The sequence below is a fragment of the Euphorbia lathyris genome, chromosome 7 (assembly GCF_963576675.1).
Source record: "Euphorbia lathyris chromosome 7, ddEupLath1.1, whole genome shotgun sequence".
In the NCBI taxonomy this organism is placed as follows: Eukaryota; Viridiplantae; Streptophyta; class Magnoliopsida; order Malpighiales; family Euphorbiaceae; genus Euphorbia; species Euphorbia lathyris.
In genome coordinates this window covers 83,475,593-83,494,215 of record NC_088916.1, presented here as the reverse complement: position 1 = coordinate 83,494,215, position 18,623 = coordinate 83,475,593, and the positions used below count along the sequence as shown (strand labels likewise).

The window sequence follows — 18,623 nt, the reverse complement described above, 5'->3', positions numbered from 1 at the left end:
ATCCCTTTCTTGTAGACACAAGTTCTCCACCGCCTCTCTCTCTCTCTCTCTCTGCGATCAAACTCGTCTCGCTCCCTCAATCCAAGCTCGCTCTCTCCCTGTTTCCCTTTCCCTGAACCTTCTGTCTTCTTCCCGTCTCTAGTCTACCGCTAGGCACACCTCTACTGGTATCTCTGGTGACTCTAACGACAGAAGCTGTTTGTGGCACAACAGGTTTTTGTTTTTTAATTTTATGAATTGATTTTTTTAGGGTTTTGAACAATTTTGGGTCAATCGCATGTTAGGGTTTTTGTTTTAATTTGAAGAATTGATTTCGTGATGTTATTAGCAAAGATTTAACAGAATCACAAAACGAGCCTTATAGAAACGTTAATTTTTTTTCCAATAAGCAGAATAGTGAAGTTGCCATTACTGAACATTTGGAGGTTGGAAAAGGGGATGACAACTAAGGCCTTGTTTGAGTGTGCAAACTTCTTGAATTTTCAGAATTCTAGATGGTATGGTTAATTTCTTAATTTCTTCTTTTTTACACAGTGGTATGCTAAACTATACATTCCTATATATATAGAGGTTCTTTCTTTGTACTACCTACCTCTTCATAAGATGTAGAGGATCTAGATTAGACTTTTTGAAGGAGCTCATAAGATCCTCCTATAAATGTAAAATAAACTTTATATTTGGCAGATTCATTAGCGACATTCTAATATTTTCTTACATTCATTATTTCCTCCTTATTAAGCATATATGAATTTGATATTTGCCAATTATGAACCTATAATCCTACTGAAGCCGGCCAAATTATGGTTATTCCTTTGCACAAAATTTAATTCAGTATAGTTTAAATAGTTTTGCTAATAGCTGTTTCCCCTGTTCCAGTTCAAATTCTGGCATGGCTCTAATAAAAAAACTGTAGTGCTATTCGTCCTCGCGTCTTGACTTGGACCTGCTAGTATGTGTAGCCCTTCGACAGTTGGAGCTATTCCTCTCAACTGCTCCTTCTTCACTCGACCTGCTCCTCTTTGACTGGCACGTCGAGATAGTAGCTTGATGCGGTCAAGGAGAAATTGTACCATGGTAGATTGAACACATTGTTTTTTGCTACTATGAAGGATCCATGTAACCTTGAGATTACATCTATTCAGGTGCTTGAACAAACTTTCTATTTTTGGTTGTTGAAAAAGAGATAGAGGTATTTAATTTGAGGGCAGTCTTTTTACCCCAATCTTAGTTTGCTAGCGTGTGGATATTTTGTTGTGTTCATGTGATGGTATGCAATAATAGCAACTATATCCTTCAATTTATATTTGGATGCTACTAAATTTTTTTGGAACATAATTCTTTCTTTAGTTAATTTCATCATTCCTAATATCAGAAGCTCCGTATCTCATCTTTTATTGTTGTATTGGTGAGGTAACATATTTGTTTCACTATTTTTGTATTTGTCTCCCTCTAATGGATCTATTTTAGTGCCCTTTTAGCAAATTGATTGCTAAAAGTATTTGTAATATATTATTATTACTATATTATTTGTTAAAGATTAACTATAAGAACACGTTGAATCAGAAATGGAAGATGTCCTCGAGATGGAATATTTTTAACCTAGATGATTCTTTCTGCTTCCCGCCTCCTTATTCTTTGGTCCATTTACGACCATCACCTCCCTCTTCATTCATCCATGTATACTTCACGGTTCTTTCTCCAATCACCTCTCTCTAATCTTTCCTTTATTTATTCGTTCCTTTTTCTTTGTATAAACTGATGGCAGACCTGTTAGCAGGGGTTGTGGTTACGACGGCTACATCATGTCAACAACGAGGAATGGATGTGATCTAACTCCTGCATATTGAGGTAATTTTTCAAATTTTTTTCAACTATTACATGAAATCGAAGGCTTGATTTCGTTGATTGTATTACTAACGTCTATGATTTTAAGTTCAATTTGTTTTAGTATATATAATTTGGGGTTTTGGATAAATTTTAGGCTTTTGATAATTTTAATTTTAATTTTTCTTAGAGTGTATGCATCCAGATGATTAAGTATATATAATTTGGGGGTTTGAAATCGAAGCTTTATGTCCAGGAGGCATAAAACATCAACTTTAGTCCATAACCATTAACTGTTAGTAGAGGCATCGATAGGGGAAATTTTATCGAGTAAGTGACAAGATCGGCTAGAACGTTTTATTGGCATTCCCTCTGCTGGCAACCATTTTGCAGAGCGGATGGCTGTGGGTATAAACTGGATGCATCATAAGTTGATAAGATCTGTGGAAATAGTGGCTCGGTCTTTCATAGCTTTTGTGAGGATGGAAAAGGAATTCATGCTTGGTTTTATAAACTAGTAAATCTAATAAAATTATTATCAATTGAAAATGTTAACCGATCACTAGAACACCATGTTTTATTCAACTAAATGGAAATGAAATAAACATATAAAGCTAAAGAAAGAAGAAAAATATTTCGGTGATATTGATATAGTTCCATACATAGATAATTATGCCCTCATTGTGTTGAAGATAGTTGCTATCTGTGAATATAGGGTGAGTGGTTGGGCAAGATGGGTCATTGTTGGTTCATCTTGTTTCTTGTTTATTAAATATTCAGACTTGTTCTTTCCACAATTTTATTTCTAGCATCTGGCTAACTAGAGTTGTATATATTGCCCTTCTTTTGTTTTACTAGGTTCATTATGTTGCTTCGAAGTATTTTATGAAGTGCAACTGTAACACTTTCAGGAATCCTGCGGAGATAGGAACCTCGATTTGGGTATTTTTCTTTCTTCTAAAATTTCATTTAATTTATTCCTTTTGTTGTATGTTGAGTTACTCAGGACTATTTGTTAACCTTCTTTCATGGCCAGCATTTGATTAATATCCTAATTGGTGTCTGATTTTATACTGAATTAGAGGTCTCTATCCAAATTATTTATGCATTATCTATGATTGACAATAAAACAGATAAGGATGAATATGAGTATAGAGATTGGAAATTTCACATGCTATTTGAGTGTTTATTTCTGATACTATGGCTATTGTGTTAAGGTTAACTAGTTATAAGAGTTCCAATAGCAAAAATTGAACCAAAAGGTGTACAATTTTATTGTTATTGTATGGCCATTGGATGATTCTCTTTCTAGCATGCTTGAATCCGAGCTAGCCCCTATTGGAAGTTTTCCTTTTCTTGTTTGGATTCCTATCTATATATATGCTAATTAATGCTTTCGTGTTTGCTGCTTTTCATAGGTTACTTGCTTCAGTTTCCTTCTTTTCATTTATAGACTAGTATGTGATGCATTTTATGGTCTTAAAATGTCATTGAATTCGTTGTGAGGATGTCTGGTTTTAATTGATGCATTTTGATGTTGATACGTGCTAGTTTTATTAACTAATTTGAAGTCGTGGACTAATTTCATGAGTAATCATGTTTGTGATGGTTGTTATAGAACTTCCATAGTCTATTGGATTTGATGATTTTGGATAAACACCTGATACTAGAAAAATGCATCAATCAGTATCAAATGGACCTCCTACATTGCTAGGGAAGCCTATTTGAAAGCAGCTAATATGCTATTGTTGAGAGGAAAACATTATCCATCAGATTGATATATTGAGTCCACAATTATGCTATTGTGCTCCTTCATCTTTGGAATCTGATAGGCCAATTTGTGTATTGCACTCCACTTAAAATGTTGATACATGTCGCTTTAATATACTAATTTGAAAGTGTTTTGTGATTATTCTTATAGAGCTCCGGAGTCTATTGGATTTGATGAACATTTTGTGATTTGTAGTCAGAATGGGAAAATTTGATGTCAATTTAGAATACTAATAATAACTAGTGAAATTGAAATGTGGAATTACAAAGATAATATAAATGGATCTAATTTTGTTGAAAACTGCTTGCAGGCCATTTCAAGGATTGAAGTAATTGTAAAATCAATGAAAATTGGCGGCATTCGTAGATTTATCATCCCAGCATCACAATGTGCTTTTGCTCGGCTCTACGACATCGTTGAGGCTAACCTTGATGCTACTATTGAAGTAATTATCCCCTCTTCCTCTTCCTCTTCTTTTTTTTCTTTGTTGCTGATAGATTTCAGAGGACTACAAAAGTACTTGTTCTCAATTTTGAAATTGGAAATTATTGTAGAAGTCGGAGTTGGCAGCAGCGGAGAAAAATAGGGCTACCGTTATTGCTATAAAGGCTGAGATACGAACAATAAAGGGTCGATTGCTGGAGGAAATTCCCAAATTACAGAGACTTGCCTTCAAAAAGGTCTGCCATATAGCTTGCTTTCCCCCCCCCCCTAGTTTTCTGGCATTTTCTGTTTGGATGTGGTCCTAAATTTGATTGATCCAGGCAAATTTTTAAATCCCCGGAGAAGAAGAAAACGGAGCAGCTAATTAGTTTAAATTTCTCTATTCTAGGTCAAAAGGCTTTCAAGAGAATAACAAAGCTCGTAGCGATTTAGTTTCTGCATTAAAAGACAGGATTGAAGCAACACGAGATGAAAGTACGGGGCCAGTTAAACAAACTAGTGATTGGGCACCTTCCACTTCTCATGCTGGAATCAAATTTGACTCCACTTATGGTAATTTATCAATCTGTCTTGAAGTTGACTGTTGAAGTATACCCTGATGAATATGATACTCACGATGATTTTCCAATTATTTTATTAAAGAATATTTCCAGCAATCTGAAGAGTCGGACTGATTTAGGCAGGAGTGCGAGACACGTAGAGTGAAACAGGCAAGCTTGTGCATTTATTTATCTTCGAACTACGCTTTAGACTATGTTTTTCTGTCATATGTTAAAATGCAATAATCTGCCATAGTTTTAGTTGGAGCATATCAGTGAAATTAGTGTGAACTTCTTTTTTTGGTGGTGACGTGGCGTTAGTTGTTCATCAATATAATATATATCTGACTTCGTGCGGGATCAAGGCTTAGATGTCATAGCAGAAGGGTTAGGCACTCTGAAAAACATGGCTTGTGACATGAATGAGGTTTGACAGTGTATCTTGATGTTTGGAGTTCTAACAATTATTAAATGTTCTAGTTCTTGTTTGTTAGTTGGTTGTTAATTTGTCTTCAGGAAATGGACAGACGAGCCATTGCTGGATGAAATGCATGACAAGGTAATTCACCGTTTCTTCCTTGTTTTGCTTAATGATTACACTACTAGGATAGTAGTATCCATTGTGAATCTTTCGTAACCTGTAATTAACATTGATTATTCAAGAATGCATCTTGTTAAATATTGTAAATCTATTAATGAATGAGTAGAATTCTATATAGCAAGATGTAGGATTATTATATTTCAATATCAAAATTTCATCTATTAGGATCAATTGAGTTTTGATTTTAGATGTTAAGCATGGACACTTATATTGTCAACTTTATGCAGTTGTATAATATTTTGACATCAAGCTCTCATGTCACTTATCTAATGAAAATGTTCTTAGCAGTTGTGAGATTTTGAAGTAGCTCTCTTCAATCCAAATATTCATATATCTTTTAGCTTCTTCTTTTATTTTGTCAAAACGCCTAATGATAATTTTTAGGATAAATGTTGTCCCTTTTCCATAGGGATGGCATTTGTCCCGTAATGAAGAGACAAAATTTGTCTCCTTTACATGGGGACGACAGTCGCCCCATCTTTTGGGGATAAAAAATTATCCTCTAAGAGTAGGGACAAAAATCGTCTCCTATACACGGGACGGAAATCGTCCCTAAAAACGAGGACGATAATTGTCTCTTAGAATGGGGACAATAATTGTCCCAAAAAATGGAGACGACAATTGTCTCAAAAAAATGGGGACGAGTCATCATTTTTGTCCCCTATAGAATAGGGTACGCTCGCATAGGGGATGGAACAAGGGGACGAAAAAAATTGTCTCCAAAAGAATAGGGGACAATTTTTCTGATTTTTGGGGACAATTTTAACGGTCCACAATAGTCAATTTTTTTGTAGTGATTTAATCAATTAAACTAATAGATTACTATTAAAGTTCGGAATTTTAGTTCTTAAACAAGCAAGGATTTATCTAGTTGGTTTTTTAAAGAAGAGTGACCACTTTGACAAGTATTTTCCATTTTTTACTTTCAACAAATTCTAATGAAAAACACGAGTATATTGAAACAATTTCTATTAAAAAAACAAGAGTATATTGAGTGCAATTGAACAAGAACAACTAATCAATTTAGGATTTAGACCTAGTATGAGGTAACGGACTTATTAAACCAAAAAAAAAATTACGACTAACTTCACCAAGAAGCCATCGAGGCACTAATCAAACCATTAATTCTTTGTACACTCGTACGAAAAAGGAAGAAAGGAAAAAATCCAATTGAATATGATTTCTCACTGCAATAGAAAAATAAAAAAAAAGTTCAAATTCCTTGGATTTGAAGAGAAAGAATTGTTACCAACAGGTTTGGTACAAACATTGGCTTCTTTCTTAAAAGCTGCACCAGTAAGATGCATCTTCTTTTCCTAAAATAGGCCAGTTCGTCGAGTAGTCTTACCCGATACGCCCCCACGCGGATGTCGAATGCCAACAACGTGTTTTTCGCCCGAACTTATCCCTGTGCATGCACAAAAACTCCAGATAACATTAGTCCAAGGCTAAATTGACCCGCCAATCGCTTATTTAAGCAAACGCTTCGTTTGGTGCCACTTTTGACGGATCAATTAGCTTCAAAAGATAACGGAATTATAATATGCATGCCATTTTGGCCGTATTTGCCTAAATTGATCATAAAACGATCCTAAACAATGAAAAGTAAATAAAACATTTCCAATTTCTAACTAACTCACACAAAAGTATTTAAATGCGAGAATTGCTCGCTTATTAACTAAATAACGCTAAAACCCGTCCTAAAACCGTACCCAAAGATAGGGGTTTTTGACCCCTATCAAACCTCCTCGCACTTAAAACTTTACTTGTCCCCAAGTAAACTAAAAACTAAACCCGCAATCACAAGCAAGCTAGAAAACCTCCCGGTTTGACTAGGTGCTTGACACAATTTCGAGCATCTGTAATTACATGCATTCGGAAATACAAAGTAGAGACACGATATCCAAAAGCCAGATTTCAATTATCATAGGTCATATGTTTTAAGAAAAAGGACACATGTTCAATTAAACGAGCTTGAGGGGATCGCTAAGTAAAACACCTCATCATAGGTAGTTTACTCATTTTACACAATTTTGGTGGCTAAGGTGTTTACTCTCGGCTTATGTTCTTGCTTAGGATTACGTTGATTTTGCACGTTCATCCGAGTTCCTCTACTATGCTATATGACTCCGATGATATCAAAAACAGCCTCGAATTGGGGTTGTAATGTGTTTAGAGGGTTAAAGGTACAACAAGGGTTAATAGTTCTAGAAAAACAAAGTTCAAATGGCTTTAGCAAATATGAAGTGACTGAGCTTTTTATTCATTCATTATCTCTTTTTTTTGGACGTTTTCTTGAGACGTTTTGATTTTAAGAACTGGGGAATGAAGTTCTCCCCTTTTTGTTCGTCTCTTTTCTTTTCTCTTTTTTTTGTTTTTGTTTTTCTCTTTTTCTTTTTTTTTCTTTTTCCCCTTTTTTTTCTTTTTGGGATAATGCTCATTCACTTTTTAGCCTTTTGGCTTGCTACTATGATGCCATAAACAAAGATAAAGCGCTAGAACAACAAAGGCTCGATGTGAGCTTTGCAAAAACTTTAGGATTAAGTAGCAAACCAAATGATGGTTTGCAAAAATTGGGTTAGAACGAAAGAAAAATCTATCAACTACAAAAATATAGGCTCAAAGGGGCTTCGTAGAGTGGATGAAAAAGAGAAAATAAGGTAAAGATAAGGGTTAATTCTAATGAGGCTGATTCATCGTTTATCATCTCAAATCATTGCATGTAGGTTCAACACAGTATTAGGTGCAAAATCTGTAATCTTTCCACAAGTCAAAGCATTCACACAAAAATGTCAAGAAAAAAAGCTTTTTGATGTTCGCTCTTAGGCTCAAATTCAACTCACAATTCTTTGGGTTTCAATTTTGTGTTTACTAGTTTTCCCCAAACTCAAGTTTAACATCACATGCCTTCAATTCTTAAGTTATCTACCTAAGTAATGATTTTAGCATTTCTTCAAAAGTAGGGCCTAAATGCAAACTTTAGCTCATGCTTTTACAGATACCAGGATTGTGTCCTACACCTAAACTAGTTGTCATGCAATCTTAGATTCGGTTCTCAGTCCTCAAGGACAAATAACGAAGTTTAGATTCGAAGGAGGTTCACGGTTTTAGGTCCTAAACATGCAAAACCTAAATAAAACCCGAAAAATGCAAAACTAAACTAGACACGACGCAACAAAAATTTAAAAATTATACAATTTTTGTAAGTTTGTCTACCCCTCCTCCTCACACTTAAAATATGCAATAAGTTCCAACATTACATCTAAAACCATCAAGCGCATGTGCAAAAAGTTAGGGTGGAGAAGACAACTTACTGATTTTATCGCAATCACCAAAAACTTGATGATTTGCGGTGCCATTTTTTTTTTTTTTTTTTTATTTATTTATTTATTTCAGCTCCGTTCGGAAAAAAAATCCGAACCGTTGCTTATCTCGGCCGAGCAGCGGGCTGGGCGCAGTGCCCAACGGCGGGCTGAGTGCAGTGCCCAGCTCGCGACGAGCAGTCCCCAGCTCGCGGCGAGCTGGGCGGCAGAGCCCAGCTCGGCGAGTTGGGCCTCCTGGGGCCAAATTTTATTTTTTTTTTTTAAATTTTATTTTAAACCTGAACACTTAAAAAAATAAAATAAAATAAAAATGAAAATAAACTAAAATAAAATAAAATAAAATAAAATAAAAGAAAACTAAACAACTAAACTAAAATATCAATGTATAATATAAATAAAATAAACCTGAAAAGTTTTATTAAAACTTGGGTTACCTCCCAAGAAGCGTTACGTTATAGTCGGTGAGCTCGACATAGAATTCCCGCCTAGGTGTATGCTTCTACTCGCGTTAGGAACTCGAACTCCTTAACAAATAACCCGTACCTACAAAACGGATTAAGAGCCTCTAATAAGTTTAATGAAAGTAGGAGGTCGAATTTAAACATATTATGAAAAAGTTTGGTTTGCTCCCTTTTGGATTCTCTTGGTAGGTCGAAGAGAATGAAAACTTCTGAGCATGAAGCAAACCTAAACTTTTCTAATTTTTGAGGAAAAGGTAGTTGAGATACACAAGTTTTGATTTGATCTTTTATCTCTATCACATGATTTAGAATTTCAGATTTTGAACCGAGGTTGCTTACCGCTTCCGGTTCCTCACTTACCTCGAGTGATGCATGTGATAGTGGACTTGGTTCTACCTTTTTGTCATTCCTCAAGGAGATGGCTTGAGCTGATTCCCTTTGTGGGATTTCTATATTTTCCTTTATGCCTGGGAGAGCATCTCGGGATTGCTCTTGCATCTCATGGTTTGTTTGAGCCAATTGGTTGCTCAAGTCCTTGCAAACCTCCTCGTTGATTGTAAGTCGGGCTGATATTCCTTTCAAAAGGGACAGCACCTCATCTCGTGAGCTAGAGGGTTATGGATGAACTTGGCTTGCTTGTTCGTAAGGGAACATTCCCAATTCGTTTTCCCTGTGCTTATTAACAAACCTATTTGGAGGCCTCAACATGTTAGGGTTCCCGTAGGATAGATTTGAGTGTTGAGGTCTCCTCCAATCACTATCATAAAAGCTGTAACAATTGGGGTTAGAATTATACCTTTGGTGATTACCCACAAAACTTACACTTTCATTTGTGTTGAGGCTCAGTTTCGCCATCAAGATATCCATTTTCTCATTTAAGTCGGCCATGGAGGGATTGGGAGCCTCATTCTCCAGGGCATGAATGTATTGTCTTGATGGGATAGTAAACTTTTGAGCTTGCCACTCGACTTTTTCTTGCCAATTCATTGATCAGAGAATGCTGAGAAAAAGTGAAGTTCTAGCACAAAAGTTGATAAGTAACAGTATACAGATATGAACAAGTATAGAAAAGTATAAAGAAATTATATATCAACAAGTATAGATGATATAAACAAAGATATTCACAAAGGAATGCCTAAACTAACAAATCAACCTTTGGTTCGATATTGCAGAAGAAATAAATCCCCGGCAACGACGCCAAAAACTTAGTGAGTCTCACCGCGAGACTCACTAAGGGATAAGTGTACCCCGTCGTTATAAAGTAATATATTTCTGGTTAAGTCCAGGTTATCGTCCACAGGATTTATTTCTGCAAGTATCGAGTTACTTGGTTTCAGGTGTTATCTAGGCTTAGGGGGTTTTGAGTTGGTTTTTCTAAGTTAATCTACTCCTAGGTTGAATTATACTATTCCTAGCTAAGTTATCTGATTCTAACTAAGTTATTCTACGCCTAATTAAGTTACTCTACCCCTAATTAAGTTAAATTACTCCTAAGTGATCTTTTACCAATGCAATTATCCGAAGGAACATGAAGGGATATGATGATAATGAAAATAAATTGTTTAAGCAATTGAATTAAAACCTAAGTCACTTGTGTCCGAGGCAATTAACCCGACCTATCCTCCTAAAGTCCCTAGTTCGTGATTCCGTTGTAAGTCCGAAACTAGCTCTAAGGCTCAGCAATTTGGGCTTAATCTTCTATAGGGTCGTCAATCCTATAGGCACTGACTAGGTCAGATTCAGCTCGCAATATGTGCCAACTTGATTTTGGGATTATCGAATGAGTTAAACCAATCAGACAAAGCGTAAGACAAAGATTAAAGCATTAAAACAATTGAATGAACAAGAACTATAATATATATCAAAGATGAAAGTATTGTCACGAAGTTACAATGAGCCTAGGATTCATAACATGTATCAGAGGCTAGACAGAATATAAAAGAAGAAAAATCCCTTTCAGGGAACCTGTCCACCAATGCAGGCGTCTTCCTAGGACTTAAGGATGGAGCTTGAGCAATCCTCGGTGAACGGAGCTTCGGAGGTGTCTTCAATGGAGGTTTGAAGGATATGGAGGAGGTGGAGAGGATTTCTCAAGATGAAAAGCTAAGAAAATTACAAAGATAAAAGATGCCTAATTACATTGGAAAAATCCTATTTATAGGCATGGCTCGGGCCCTTTTCTTGACCTATTTCGTGTCCTTATGTAGGTAGGAAGTTGTGGGGTCCATCGTGGCGTCATGGGGGCGAAATTGGTCTTTTTGACTAATTCGTCGCAAGCAGGCACAGCCTGCTCGACGAGCTGGCTTAAAATAGGCCAGTGCGTCGAACAGTCTTACCCGATACGCCCCCACGCGGATGCCGAATGCCAACAACGTGTTTTTCGCCCGAACTTATCCCTGCGCATGCACAAAAACTCCAGATAACATTAGTCTAAAGGCTAAATTGACCCGCCAATCGCTTATTTAAGCAAACGCTTCGTTTGGTGCGACTTTTGACGGATCAATTAGCTTCAAAAGATAACAGAATTATAATATGCATGCCATTTTGGCCGTATTTGCCTAAATTGATCATAAAACGAGCCTTTGGAATCGGTAAGTATTTTGCTTTCATTATTGACATGAAATTGTCTTCCAATCGGATCCAACGGTGAATTTCATTGGTTTACAGCATCTCCTTTTGTGGTATTTCGGAATTTGATTTCTGCATGTAGGTAGTTTAAATGCACTAAGAAACAAATGTCTTTCTGAATCGTGATAGATTGTAGAATTTTGTATGTGCTATAATTCGATTATAATAGGCCACCTATAGAGTTCATAGCATTAGCCTCTAACCTTCCAAATTCAACTCATGATATTTGGTGCATGGATTTTTCTTCCCCCAATTTTTGTACAACTATCATACAAAAGAAAAGAAATACGTATTTTCTCTAGAATGGTCGATTCAAAGGGTGAGCCTTGGCGCAACGGTAAACATTGTTGTTGTTGTGTGACCGAGAGGTCACGGGTTCAAGTCTTAGGAGCCACCTCTTGCCAAAAAAAATTGGTAGGGGAAGGCTTGCCCCCAGTAGACCCTTGTGATGGGATCCCTCTCTGGACCCTTGCTTAGTGGGGACGCCTAGTGCACCGGACCGCCCTTTATGTTTCATGCGAAGCATCTGGCTACTAAATAACATATTTTGGTATACCCTATGTTTAGAGTTACATGTGTGTGTGTGAGCGCGTGTTGTGTGTGTATTTCTCATTTGGTATCTCTTCTTTCTGGATTTTTTTTGTTCGACAGGAATGATGTTGATGTAAGATTTCCAAAAACTTCCATGTCAGCAAATCCACCTGATAGCTACATGGAAACTAAGAATCAACTCAAACAGAAGACATGGGAAAAGGAGAAGTTGACAGAGGATTTAAAGCGAGAGCAAATGCTGTTGAATTCTGCAAGATTCAATTTTGAGAGAAAGAAGGAAGAGTTTGTTAAGTTTCTCTCACAAACCTCTGCAAACACAACTCAGGTATTGCACTGAACACATCTTAATTGAGTTGGATTGGAGTTGTATTTTGCAGATTTCAACAGCATTTGCTCTCGCTTCATGCAGGGAGGACAAGATACGTTTAACCCTAGATGATATTAGAAGGGGGAATCAAATCCTTATCAGGATAGCAACTCCGAAAAGTCTTCTATTCCGTTATCGTTTTTGAATGGGCTAAGAATTTCTTTTCGTGAAAAGGGCAGCTTATTCAGTTACCAGGAGCAATTGGTTTTGTGAAGTCAATGGTTTGAAACAATCTTCGTATTAGGAGTAGCAAATCTGCCATTTTTTTTCCTTTTAGTTTTTAAACATTAGGAGTAGCAGTGGGTAAATTTAGTAACTTCTGGACTCTTAACATCTTCATAATCAATGTTTTTAACTGACTTTTTGTATTGACTGAGTTGGAGTTGTTTAAAAATGTTCAACACTTCAAGTAGGAGCAACTTTTACAAGTTCTTTCATAAACCCTGAAGTTTTTGCATGATATGAAATTATTATGGGTTTTTCTTTTTGCATACTTTTTGATTAATTTGGATAAATAATTTATTAGTTTCTATGTTCTTATATATTAAGCTAGTATATTTTTGGAAATAATTGTCTAATCATTAAGTTTTTGTTTCTATCGATTCTTTAAAATTAATAGTCAAAATAGATTAAACTAATTTTAAGTGACAACTCTTTATCCTATTTTATAAAAATAAAACATCTATGTTTTTATTTTCGAACATAGTCATAATTTATAGGGATAAGGTACTAAAATAAGCCTAAGGTTTTTGAGGAAGTACCAATTTAGGCTCAACTTTTAAAATAGTACCAATATATATATAGGCTTAACGCTTACAACATAATATCAATTTAGACTTAACGTTTATAATATAGCATCAATTTAGGCCTCACGTACAAAATAGCACCAATATAGACTTAACGTTTACAAAATAATACGAATTTAAACTTAGCGTTTACCAAATATATACAATTTAAGCTAAACATCATAATTAAATTAATCATATTATATTCTTTCCCTGTTAACTTTATATGTTATCATTTTATTTAGTTCTATATTTTTATTTATTATAATACAATTAATTAGTATTTTTGCCCATTAAGATCTTATATTTGTTTTTCATCAGTGATTCCATGACTATTAAATTTCATTGCTCATGTAATATATGCAAACTAAAAGTAATTGAATATCCACAATATTTCGAAATATTGTGGATATTCAATTTAGTTGTCATGGAATCATTGATGAAAAACAAATATTTAAGTTTTTGCTTGTCCTCAAGCAAATTAAATCTGAAAACAAAGCTAAAAGAACAAGCACTCAAATAAATCAACAATGAGACATGATTCATTTCAAGTAACAATGTAGAAGATCATAATTTGAGCCGTCCGAAACATGATAAACACCTTGAGTAACTAAACGATTTTTGAATTTATACTTTTGGCCATTAGTGAGACATTTTTCAAATTGTTATACTTAATGAACTCGTTAAACACCTCACATAGGATTCACTCTTTATGCTCAAGTGTTCGGAGTAAGGTGTTTTCTCTCAATTTTCCAACATAAGTGATAACTATCGTGGGCTTGCACGGTCATCCAACCTCTACCACTATGCCTCCTTACTATGATTTGATCAAAAGGACTTAATTGGGTTGTAATGAATGGTTGAGGTTTGGTGTGATTATGATGGAAATGAGGCTTAAGAATCTTATTGAGTTTCTGAAATGTTAAGTCACTATTGGGTAGTTGAGACCATTTATTTCTTTCTTTCTTTTCTTTTCTTCCCCTTTTTTCTCAAAAATTTTGAATAAGCTTTTTTTTTTGGAATGTGAGAATTGTATTAGTAGGGGGTAATGTGTGTGAGCCAAAGAATATATATGTTTTTGCTTTGATGCTCTCTTTTTTAGACTCATATTTATCTATTAGAAACTCATAGATTCCGGGATTTTTGGATACAAAGTGATGGAATAGGGTTATATTGTGGTGGAAAAGAAGGGCAAGGCTCAAAATGGGGAACAAGGGAAAATGATTTCGGGTAGCCTATTGGTTTATATGGTGGCGAAATGAAAGAAGGCCTTAATCATATCAAATTCCTAGTTCCGTATGTGTGGTTTCGGTTAGTATTTGATGCAAGCCCTATAGTTAAAAACAAGCGTGGATCCCACATCAAAGAAAAAATAATCGAGTTATTTAATATGTTCGTGGCTCAAAGTATCTCTCCATGGGTGCGTTTGTGTGCTATAAGTTCAAGTGTTTCAACTATGGGTAAATGTCTAAAAATGAGTATTTATTCAAGTAGAGTTATTCAAGTTTTTATTCACGACCCGACGATTTTCAATTTTAGAATTTTAGAATTGTCAAATGAAGGTTTATCCTATCACAAATTAATGCTATTCAAGACTTGGTTTAAAGTTTGTTTCGGGAGCTAATTGATACTTTAGGACATTAATACTTGGGTTGGGGTTGTGTTGCCAAAACAATTACACGCCTCCATTCCCTATCTTTTACCCCCTCCAAGTAATACAGTAAAAGACCGATCCCACAGAGATTCTAGACAAGCATTAGCTATCTACGGGTTCTTGAAGTCTAAATGATTAATTTGAAAAGGTTGGTTTTGAATAGCGATAAAAACTTTTGTTGTTAAAAACTATGTTGTAAAACAATAAGGAGTCGGGTTCACTTTCTAAGTTTGAGTCAAATCAAAGCTATTGAAATAAAACACCAAAGAGAAATTCGTGATTTTAAGATGGTGATTTCTAAAAGAAACTTGGTGCTAAGACCTTAGATCACCTCGTTCTATTCCTTCACTCCTATTTACCTAACCTGGCTAATGGTTACTTAAATACGACAAGAAAGCCTTAAGTAAATGAGAAATTCTAATATTAAAGTGTTGGAAACCACATCCACTTGCTATCGAGTCTAAAAATGTAGTTTTCCACCAATCTCTTGATACTATGGTGAGTAAAAAGCGATTGACCAAAATATGAGTTAAGTTTACCTTCCTAGTTCTTAAACACAACTTCTTTTCGGGTATTTTAACTAAATAGACTTCTAACTTTGCTCAAAACATTAGCAAGATTCCCCTCATCCCTAGTTGGGAAGAATTAGTGCTTGGTCATTGGGGAAGTAATACTTGAACTGAAACAAAGTGAAACAAAGTGAAACTTAGTGAAAGTAAGAGATGGAACACAAAAGATGGAAATAACTTAAAAACATGAATTTGAACTTAGAAACTACTTAAAACAAACTAAAACAAAGGAAAGACAATTTCCCAAAGCTTGGCTACGATGAATCTTTGCTCAATTCAAGATGATAATCTGAATTTGATGATTGGTAGCCTCCAAAGTACTGAATTGGTGCATTAAATGTCTTTGAGAAGTCAAATTGAGGAAGAGTATGGGCTTGCATAGAAAGGAGGAGCGGCCAATTGCAACTTGCTGAAATTATCAGGTCTCCCTGAGACCTAGGGAGGTCTCATCGAGACCTGTATACCTGATGGTTGCGAATTATGTGAATTTTGCTAGGTCTCACCGAGCCCTAGGGAGGTCTCGCCGAGACCTCTCTTTGATCTAATTAGGTCTCACCGAGACCTATATAGGTCTCGCCGAGACCTATGTAAAAATACCTAAAAACTGTTTTGCTCGTCATTTCTTCGTCCCTTCTCAGAATGCGTCCCTGTTTTGTCCTATAGCTCACTAGAATAATTGTCAATCTTGTGGGGTGTGTGAGAGTGTGGAAAAAATACTAGAAAAACTCGTGAATTAAATTAAAAACACGTGATAGTGTGTGAAAATGTGAAATGAAGTGAAATTTTACAAAATTAACACTAAAGCATTAAAAATGAACGAAAATATGACTCAAAATCATAGTGAAAATAGATAGCAACAACATCACCAAACTTTAAGCTTTTGCTTGTTCAAGCACTCAAATAAATCAACAATGAGACATGATTCATTTCAAGTAACAATATAGAAGATCATAATTTCGAGTTGTCTGAAAGATGATACACACCGTGAGTAATTAAACGATTTTTGAATTTATACTTTTGGCCATTAGTGAGACATTTAACAAATAGTTGATACTTAATGAACTCGTTAAACACCTTATATAGGATTCACTATTTACGCTCAAGTGTTCGGAGTAAGGTGTTTTCTCTCAATTTTCCAACACAAGTGATACCTATCGTGGCTTTGCACGGTCATCCAACCTCTACCACTATGCCTCCTTACTAGGATTTGATCTAAAGGGATTAATTCGGTTGTAATTAAGGGTTAAGGTTAGGTGTGATTATGATGGAAATGAGGCTTAAGAATCTTATTGAGTTTCTAAAACGTTAAGTCACTATTGGGTAGTTCAGAGCATTTATTTATTTCTTTCTTTTCTTTTCTTCCCCCTTTTTCTAAAAAATTTTGAATAAGCTTTTTTTTCGGAATGTGAGAATTTTATTCCTAGGGGGTAATGTGTGTGAGCCAAAGAATGTATATGTTTTTGCTTTGATGCTCTCTTTTTTAGACTCATATTTATCTATTAGAAACTCATAGATTCTGGGATTTTTGGATACAAAGTGATGGAATAGGGTTATATTGTGGTGGCAAAAGAAGGGCAAGGCTCAAAATGGTGAACAAGGGAAAATGATTTCGGGTAGGCTATTGGTTTATGTGGTGGCGAAATGAAAGAAGGCCTTAATCATATCAAATTCCTAGTTCGATGTGTGGGGTTTCGGTTAGTATTTGAGGCAAGCCCTATAGTTAAAAAGAAGTGTGGATCCCACATCAAAGAAAAATAATCGAGCTATTTAATGTGCTCGTGCACTACACCAAAACCCTCTTCAGACGACGGTTAAAAACCGTCGTCCCGCGAGATATAAATCTGTCACGGGGCTCGATGCCTTCTATTGCACCTTTAGATGACGGCCATGTTCTGTCATGTTTCGTCATCACAAATGACATTAGCCTATTTTCTTATTGTCATCTTACCCTTGTTACGATGGAGCTTATTTATTACTACCGTCACCTTTAATGTCATCACATGACATTTTAACAATTAAAACCGTCAGGTTAGCATGTGGGAAATTGGCTTATTTAATTTGAGATGACAGTTCGTATAATAATTTCTGCCCTTATAGCCTGTTTAGATGGCACAGGTCTTAATCAATCATGTCAAAGGATTTTTTTTCATATGACAGTGTCGCACCCTGGCTTCCGGTTTTTACGCAGGTCGGGGTGTGTGGCCGGCTCGATCCGTCTTTCTTGTGTTTTAAGGTTTCGAGTCGCCACCAATCATCACTTGGAAATACGTGTGCGGACGTGATTGGTCGCCCTATATGTTTGGATTGACTCTGTATGGTTTAGGTTTGGTAAGGATGGTCTTTGGAGAGATCTAGGTTCGTTTTTCCGGTTAGAAAAGAGATGTGATCTCACCCTACCCCGCCCGACGTATCGGTACTATTGTGATATTATGTGTTTGCTATTTGTTTTGCTTTGAATTGTTGATATAAACCAGATACTCGTGGGTGTTTTGGGGTTATTGGGTTTAGGTTTGAATTCTAATGACGTTTTCACATCAATTAGAATTAATTTGATTATGGATTCGAACAACGTTTTCACATCGATCCGAACTAGTTTAGTTATGAATTCAGATGATGTCTTCACATCAATCCAAATTAATTTAATTGTGAATTCAGATGACATTTTCACATCAATCCGAGCGAATTTAGTTATGAATTCGGATGACGTTTTCACATCGATCCGAACTAATTTGGTTATTGATTCGGATGACGTTTTCACATCGATCCGAATTAATTTAGTTATGAATTCGAATGACGTTTTCACATCAATCCGAAATAATTTGGTTATGAATTCGAACGATGTTTTCACATCGATCCGAATTAATCTGGTTTACGAATTCGAATGGCGTTTTCACATGGATTCAAACTAATTTGGTTTACGGATTCGAACGACGTTTTCACATCGATTCGAATTAATTTGGTTTATGGATTCGAAGGACGTTTTCACATCAATTCGAACGACGTTATCTCAAAATTCATAATTATATGTGTGAACCCATACGATAGAAATAATTAACTTTATTCACGTAATTGTACGAAATTGAAATGAATGGATTCAGTTAGCAG

At 35.6% G+C, this 18,623-nt stretch overlaps 1 pseudogene; it reads left to right on the top strand.

The window, feature by feature from the left end:
• The first annotated feature begins 912 nt into the window (after nt 1-912).
• LOC136200506 (uncharacterized) lies at nt 913-12,655 on the top strand (annotated as a pseudogene).
• The last annotated feature ends 5,968 nt before the right edge of the window (nt 12,656-18,623 follow it).